The 9,537-nt window shown below is 32.2% G+C and overlaps 1 protein-coding gene across 3 annotated transcripts in view; it reads right to left on the reverse strand.

Annotated features, from left to right (window-relative positions):
* LOC139990295 (cadherin-23-like) overlaps positions 1–9,537 on the reverse strand; it is a 32,521-nt gene extending 22,984 nt beyond the window's left edge. For 2 of the 3 annotated variants that reach the window (XR_011800540.1, XM_072009436.1), the window contains exon 1: positions 8,903–9,535. The gene's annotated coding sequence lies outside the window, so the exon portion shown is untranslated. Of the gene's footprint in view, positions 1–8,902 lie in introns of all 3 variants that reach the window. The other variant, XM_072009437.1, reaches the window with a different exon arrangement.

Here is a 9,537-nt window from a genome sequence, read left to right on the forward strand (position 1 = left end):
TACGAATTTTTTTAAACTAGAAAGTTAACGTAGTCTTATAAGCGCAAAGTATTGAAATTGTCATCTCCGGATATTCAACTTCTCCGTCTACTATTTCAAGTAAATAGCTCAGTTAATCAGAACACTGGAACACCTGTGTGATATTCTAATTAATAACAGCATAATTACAGATTTAAACATAGCAGTCAGAGTGGAGTCATGTAACTTTGAAGTCATTAAACAAGGAATACATATAATGTAATGTATCTGTTGCGACTTTATGATTGTCGGTGAAGACGACATACTTTTAGTCGTTGAGAAATGTTAAACTATAAAATTTCTTTCAATTTTTCTACGATTTCAATAACTTTCTGAAATGTTCAAATATACTTGACTTTTTTACTCATGAATAGGTCTTAATCAAACAAATTTATTTCATGCTACATAACGATGACGTGAAAATATCCAAATTCTTTCATAATTTCAAACATGAAGTTCCATTCCTTAAATCGAACGCCTTTATATCGATATGTATGATTTCTAAATCCTTGGAGTTATTTTTAAATTAATTTCCCGTTAAGTACATCAGATTCCATGTATTTCTGAATCACTCATTAACATTTGTATTATTAATATTCGCGATAACTTAAAGATTCAGTAAATTCAGGAAACACTTTAGTAAAAGAAACGTAATACATATTTCAAACGATAATGGCGAAGAAAAATCGTATATGAAACATTTTCTTTTTCTAGCTGTTTAGTTAATAAGAAAGCTACTGTTTTTTAATTAAATCTTAGAACGAGCATCGTGTTATCAATTAACGAATTAAAAGCACAAGTTTATAAATATTTGCATACATATTATTTCCGCTGTTCGTAGACTTAATAAATCTTTCTTAAAATGTTAAAAATCTCAAATCTAAATCAGCACTTCCGTTTGTCTGCCCATTACACAAGAATGATACATACATTACACGCTATATTAATTTGGACAATACTGAAAAATCATTTAAGTATTATACATGATATTTTACATTATGTGGTTACTTAGATGTTTCTTTATTCTATAGACAAAAGTAAACTTTTAATATATATTATTTAAAGATATAACTTCTATACCCTTTTCGAGGAAGAGCACATGAAAGAGTATATGAATACCTTTAATAAATTTAATGCAAAGAACGCTATGTTTCGTCATAAATAATCGATAAAATATTTCTGTAAATTTATCTTACAGTTGTTCTTAGAATTTATTAGTTCTAGTTTTCCATTTGTATATTTCAATTTCTCTGTATATTTTTAGTAATTCATATTATAGTAAGACATTCTATCTTATATAAAAGAATTATGTGGAAAAAAGAATATCTTCACTTGACTATAATTATAATACTACTGATATAAAATGCAAGAAATTATAACAATTAGAGAGCATATATATCATGGAGATTGATAAATAGTTAATTGAAATGGATACTAGAACTATTTTCTTAATTAATACGAGGAAGTAAGCATTTTTTCCATTAAAGCCATTTAAGTACATAGGTTTATATTATTCAATAACTGTAAGAGATAATCGCTACGTTTCCTGCCATTTAAAATTCCATAATTACCTTTTCGAAAAATTAATGTACGTCTGTAACTGAACTTCTGCTCTTTTCTTAAACTACTTTTCTTCAAACCCTTTTATTTGAAAATTATTAATCATAGTTATTACGAAACTTATCATCGTTAGTGGTAATTCTGAAATTTATTACGAGCTATCCCTGACAAAATTATGAAATTCTCTTTATTTTAACAAATTCCATCGAAATAACTGCTATAAAATAAACGTTTCAAGAAATTATTTCTTAAACAGTTCAATAAAACGAACGATATTAGCTACGTTCTTTGTTTCATTTCCGATCCAATTTTTTTATCGTTAACAAATTCCTGAAGTCTGTGGAAAATATGAAAGTTTATTAAAGCAAGAGTGATCAGAGCATAAAAATTCGAAGGCAGTGGCAGGATGAAGCGCGTACACTTCCCAACATTTACAAAACCTTCATTCATGGCGAGTCTTGTGTACCAACAATATTAGCGAGCAATTAACACGCGATCGATGAAAAGTAACAAATGCAAATGAGACTAATCCGAGATGAAGAGTTTGACGGTTGTTGAACCACACCAACTTCATTAAGGAATCGTTCATTGGCTTCTCCTCGGTGGCTACTCGTTCGCCATTCGTGGGCAAGAGCATCCGGCTGTGGTCAGTGGTCTGCAAGGCCGATGCCCGGAAACCAGATAGTTAAGTCAGATTACGAAACATCATTAATTCAGTCTCGAAGAGCATCTAGATTAGAGAAAAAGTCGTGACCGAGATGACCAACTTTTTTTTCAAAATTACGGTTCATAACCACTTTTATTGCTGGGAACACCATCGCGTGATAATTATATCAAAGGGGGCGTTGAAACCACACGCTAAAGCCGAACGTGTTTAAGTCTAAGACTACCCTCTGTTAAGGTGAAGTGAAACGAGATACAGTGGCTTGGATGTGATGTCGTGCGAATAAAAGACGTGCGTATACGATAACCTTATAGGTAGATTGCGGATTTTCATTCGTTTATGAGAGATTTAAAAATGTAAAACTACACAAAATGCATATAATACGCAAGGACATAAAAATACTCGCTATGGTATTTAATATGTAAAGCAAATCACTGTTTGCATTCCATTTCTTTGGTCGTGTTTATTGAGATACGAATTTGCATAATCGTACGCAGATGATCTTATCAGATGTTGGCTGAAAAAATGCTTACTTTATATGTACCACATATAAACTGCATAATAATATACGACAAACTTACAGATACATACGTTAATTAACAAACACAGTCTATGTATTCCAATATGTCATTTCTTCTCTTGCATAATAAGTTACCAATAATAGTAGATTTACAAGTTACAAATCGCAACTTGGAGAATTCTGTTGCACAAATAGTTTTGCACAAAAAGTCTTATAGAAAGCGCTATATTTTGGATACTCGATACGTGTTTTCATATTATGCGCATTGTGTGCAATTTTGCAATTCCAGCAATTTTGCGATTTTCCTATCAATGCATAGCAATCCGCGGTTTACGTATACGAAAATATACATCATAACGACAAAAATACTCTACAGCTTGTGACGTCAATGGCTGACCGTTTTTCCATGGTGCAATAAACGATTAACGTAATGAGTGGTTTCAATGTACATGCGAAGGTGTTTTTCACGAATGGTTCGACACTTCGGGAATACAATCACGAACACACGCATATATGCTGTGTGGTGTTCCTCTTGCTAACAGAGTGTGTCGGCCACGCTCTTGACTTTTAAGACTGCTAAATAGGAGACCATTCTAAAGGTTCGTTGTTTTCATACGACTCGAAAAAAGTAACGTAACAACTGGGGCGATAGTACACCGATTATGCTTTACAGTTACCTTTTTTTATTCCTATTCTTAGAAAGAACAATACCTCACAATTACCAATATGTCTAATATGAGAGGTGTCCATACTACTTACAATTCTATTGGACATGAAAATATTGAAATCGTATGAAATTTAAAAAGGTATAGAAAATTTGGAAATGCTAAAATTCTCAAATATTAAAAATATTGAAAATCGAACTTTTAATATTTTGAAATAAATATTATACGTGATATTAGATTAGAAATAAAATATTAAATTTTATGTGGCGATAATTTTAATCCTGAGCTTGGTAAATTGTCACGGATTAGGGAAATTGATTTTTCTAATAGTTTTTTATATAAATACTATCTTCATGGAAATTCAAATTGCCTGCATAGGAAAAAATAACCGAGTATTTATCACTCGTAACTCCTATAACTTATTATAACAATTATATAAATTGCATGATGTTTCATGGCTTCTTTTAGCAAGCAACTTTCCTTATGACCCTGGAATCTTCGGTACATTCATATATATATAGAAGCACAACATACCTATATTAACGATAGCCCTTTTTTTAGCTCCTCGTATCAATCAATCGAAATTTTAAGACTCGACCTACTTCCAACACGGCACTCTATTATGACAATATAGGATACTGACAACGTAGCGATAGAAACGTTTCAAACACAATATCTGCTATTTCTTTTCCTTCTACTACTTTCCAACTTCATAAGCACAAGTAATCATTTATCGTTTAAAAAAGAAAAAATCAATTCAGCGATAGATTAACGTCTAAAGTAGAATAAAATATATGTATAGCGCAAGTCCATTTATTTAAATATTTATATCAAAATATTAATTAGTGCCCGATTAAATGAACTGTCTGTCGAATCTACTTATTTGAACGTGAATTCCTAAACGGAAATAATTGGTGGATTTCGAAAAAAGGTAAGGAGAGAATTATTCGATAGTTCACAGATAATCTAGACAATTTGTAATATTTCACTTCTATTGGAATTCTCGAACATTTTATTAACGCAAATTAATCCGAAAGCGTTTTCTTTTCTTGTAAATATATGCATGTATTCCTATATGAATGTACATATAGTTAGTTTACTGGGAAAGCAACACACCTTCAAAACCGTAAATTTTGAGATCTCTAAAAAAGTTAATTCTAGAGACTAGATCATTTATATACGAAAATATCAGTATCACAAATACCAAATAATATCATGTTATTCAAGAATAACGTCAACATTTTCTCAACAATAAAAGACGAACATAAATAACATTTTTTTCGAAATACTCAGAATCAAAAGACTATCGGCTAAATTGTAAAAGAAGCAACATCTTTTTCATTTCTGAATCAATCAAGCAATTCGTAATTTATCGCTTCAAATTTATCGATTTCCATTTTAAACTGATTTTCTGGAAAAGTTGCTTCTCCCGATCGTGTCTCTCAATAATATCTTTTTAATCATATAATCATAATTACCAACTATAGACAACCATTGAGAGAGAAAATTCCAACATAATCTCGAAACAAAAGAATCAACGCGACATTAAACACTAATTAAAAGCAGAAAAAGAAAAAAAAGATGGCTACCGTTGTTCATGGTACACCATATTGTTAATTCGAAAGGCAAGGACATCCTTTGTGTGTGTTTCACTTGGGGAGAGCAGAGGAAGTTTTTATGCATGGTGGTCCGTCGAAAATAGACAGTAAGGTTGTGTTTCAACCAGGGATACTCCGAGGTGCGTGACGTCATTTCCTACACCTGCCATGCATGCTTCCGAATGATAACACCGCACGTGGTATTGACACACCCCATACCACCGTCTGCTATCCAATTCACCCCATACAGGATACATCGTTGCGTGACGGCTGGCTTGCATCGCTGATACGTGCACGATTGTCTCTCCCCTTGCCGCTCTCTCTTTAATGTGTAATGCACATGCTTTACCGACGATAAATTACAGCTTACGATGATAATTGTTTCGATTCGTGCCGTGCCGACTGACTTCAGAAATTTTCATTCTGCTTGCTGGTTTACAGTTAGGAAAATAATCTCATCGCGTTTTCCAACGCGCTGTAACGTTCCTATAACTATGAAATTTATGTATCGTCGAATGATACAATCAAGAGCAAAACATTGGAATGTTCGTCATGTATATGTAGCAAGTTGTTTGCGTTATATTCCACTTAGCTCTTTTCTTAATGGTAGTAACGATTTTTGATGTAACTTCCTTGAAAAAGGTTAATGTACTGTATGGTTTATGCTTGTGATGTATTCCGGAATGTGAATTTTTTTCTTTTTTTTTTTTTTTTTTTTTTTTTTTTTGAGTTATTTGCAATGAAATTTTCTGAGACGCGTTGGTAACTAACAATAGGAAATGATTTAAAGATTATATTCAGGTTTCATCGTTTCTGATATGTAAGAGCGACGTAAACGTGTTCTACGGTTGAGACGAGCGTTTAATAAAATTACAGCGTCTAATAGGATGAGCGTAGAACCAAAAACGAAGAACATTGAACTGTGAGAAATTTCTTTCACAGGGTGTTAGGTATTTTGTTTTTCTCCGTGCATACTCAGAGTACGGAGGAAAAATAATATTTACGAGTACGTGTTTTATTTGATGTAATGATTATGTAAATATAAAAAGATGTTTCCATCATATTATGTTCTCAAAGATATCAATTACAGGACACTGATCGCTCCTATCGTGTTACAGTCCTGAAGCCAGTTAGTTATTGGCTGTAACAGTGTCCGTATTTGTAACTAACTAAACAGGCTACATTTCATTACAAAGCTAAAAGTGTAATTAATTAAAGAATCAAAACTGCGACAAATGTTCAAGTTGTTAAAATAAATTAAATCGCTCCACTTTTCAATTATCGTAATTACATGGTTTTAACTATTTTATAAAACGAATCGACTAAACAGTAAGTTCAATATTTCACGTAAGAATGAATGAAAAATTGTATAAAATCACATACTTACAGATAATACACTAAATTTAAGAATAAAGCTCTATTAAAACATAAATAATACACAAATTAATATACACTGAAAGATATTTGATAATATCTGATAAAGTATGTACGTAAAGATTTAATATTTCAACAAGATAAATTTCATCAATCCACATCGCTCAACAACGATTAGGCTACTCAAAAGAATTAAACTTTATTCACCTTTGAATATAGAAGTTAAAATCGCCTAAACGAATACATTGATCACTTGACTTGTTTAGATATTTACAGTTTTAAAAACTAACGATTTCAAATTTTAAGACATCGTCGAAAGAACGAATAGTTTTAACATTGAAGCAACGAAATATTGCAATTTCTATGCTCTCCGACTACTCAGATATTGAAAATTTTATTGCGTAGCCGAAATAAATCCTGCACGAGGTTTCAAACGCTTAATAAAAGCAAACATGACTATCAAGTTTTTGTTATGTATATACGTACATAATATGGTTCGTATAAAAGTAAGTTCATATTTTCCTTGAAACAAATATTTCCGGCAAATCTTCCTTTCAAATGAGAATGCTATAGCTGCTATAGTAGAGAATACTTAATTGATTTTAAAATTCACGAAAGAATCAATTTTGAACGAAAGCGTGTTATTAACATAATATACAGTTTTTTCGAAACCTAATTGTACGATCGTAATAATGAAAAGTATTCCCACGAGCTGCAGCTATTGATAATTAGACACTATCTCATTATATCGTGTTCTGCATAGTTATGCAAAGATAAAATGCGAGTTTCATAAAATGCTTAACGCGCGGTATATACGTTGGTTAGCCATCTACGTTATTTCGTTATTACACATTTTATTACTTTCATATGTGCAATCTAATTTGTTGGCTTTCATGCTTCAAGATTCGTCTTCAAGAGGAACTGAGGGCTCGACGCGATTATATAAAGCGAGATGTACTCCGTGAGAACGAATTCTCCCATGGAAGAAAACACCTCGTAGAAATCATTACAAAGAACCTAATAATTTCCAGTCGTAAGTGAAAAAGAGAAATGAGATTTCGTAATGTCATTGTATTATGTGGCACAGGCGAAAAATGATTAAACCGCTGTCCTTATATTTCATTCGAGATTGCGTCACGATTATTAGTGGTTAATTATTGATAGCTGTGCTGGGAAAAAAATTGAGGACACCGGCAATCGCGTTCGGGTTTTGTAGCATTGACATCCTAACTGTGTATTTAAATTCTTCTTTGCCAACGAACATAGGAACAAACATATAAAGTATTCGTATAAATATAAAGTAGGTACAATACAAAGTAGCACGTACAACTTACACAATTTTTATTGTGCTGCGTAAAGAATATGCTGTTATGCAAGACCATTTCAGCAATCAAATTCAGTTCATGTATCACATTTAATACTGAATATGTGATAATATTTGAGAACAACATTAGCTATACTATATATGTATTATTAAAAGATATCTATTAATATATATATTTAATACGTATAATAATAATATTAATAGCAGCAACAATTTATAGCATTGTATATTGGCCTTTAACTTTGTTACCTTTGGGTCATAGATGATTCGGATTCAATTTAAGTTATGTTAGGAATCATTAACTTTTAAAATATTATTAATTACTTCACTTAAGCTATTCTGGGTATCTGGGGAACGATTCAATAGAAACAGTTGCAGTGTTATGAATTTACAATATACAGACATAAATATAAACATATAAAAATATAAAGACATAATAATCCTATTTAAAAAGGTACATCAACAATAAGAGTACATATTAAATAGCGATGTATAAATCGATGGAAAGTAGAGATTTCATATGTAATTTTATAAGCATATTATACAACTGTACCTATTAATATATCGTACGATTCTCTGTTATTCATAAAATGTACTGTTTTAATAAACACTTTAGATCTATATCCGAACTATATAATTTCATGCAAGATTGTACTACGTGTATTAGTATTTTTTCTTTTGGAATAAATCATATACATATGTACAATTATAATTAAAATAAATAATCGGAGAATATAAGAAACAATCTCTTTGAGAATTTACAAGCCAACTTTCCATTCGAAATTTTCATACAGATAGATATTTATCGAAAATATCCAAATTATTATTTCAATCACATTTATTAGAATTTTCATCAGACGTTTCACATACACAAAGTCTAATTACGTATCGTATTTTGCAATTTATCTATGGTAATTTGCAAACACTAAAGCCCGATTCAAGGAATTAGTATGTAACTGCACACTATGCTAATTGCATATCAGAAAACCGACGAAATTCTGCACTGACATAATTCGCAGAAGCGCGTCACTCACGATAGACGCGTTGTCTAACTTGTACCTGTCACTCTCTGGAAGCGTTGCCGAACTTCCCAAAAATCACGAATAACAGAGTTTTGAAAACTTTCGCAACACGAACAAGCGTATCGAACTTGGAAAACTTTGATCGGATTATACTTACGATTTTCATAAAACTATCGTTCCCTCGGCTTTACTGCGGCATGTCTTCTTCTTCCTCGGATATCTATCTTCCTAGAGGATCTCTATTTACTCTAAAATTGCATCAAATTTTCCATTTCCCTTCTTATACTTGCACTTTTCAATGTCTTGTTCCGACCGATTCTTTTGTAAACGAAACCACGTCTCGGTAAACACTGTGCAATAAATTGTTCTTTCTAAACTTTCACTGGTAACATGTCACTTCACTCGAGAGTCACACAATTTATTTCACTTTCGCGATCATTCAGAAAATCGTTGTTATCCGGTTATCGAAGATTCGTCGTGCGCAATGATTCGTTTTATCGAGAACTATTTGTCGACTCGTAGTAAAACGATATTTTGCTTAAGCAGCCTCGTTGTTTCAGATTCACCGCCGTCTGTCAGCGTGTTACTGATAAACCGTGCAACAGACACATCGTGTTCGCCTGGCCAGGTGAGCTCTCGCCGGTATACTGAACGTTCGCCTACGGCAATAAACTCCATTTACCCACACGGCAGTCGATCACCCTCACGGCTTTGTTTACAGACGCCGTTGACTTCAAACTCACGACGATCGAATCGCGAGAATAAACAAAGTCTCCTAATTTCGTAATATAT

This window comes from Bombus fervidus, chromosome 8 (assembly GCF_041682495.2).
Source record: "Bombus fervidus isolate BK054 chromosome 8, iyBomFerv1, whole genome shotgun sequence".
Classification (NCBI taxonomy): Eukaryota; Metazoa; Arthropoda; class Insecta; order Hymenoptera; family Apidae; genus Bombus; species Bombus fervidus.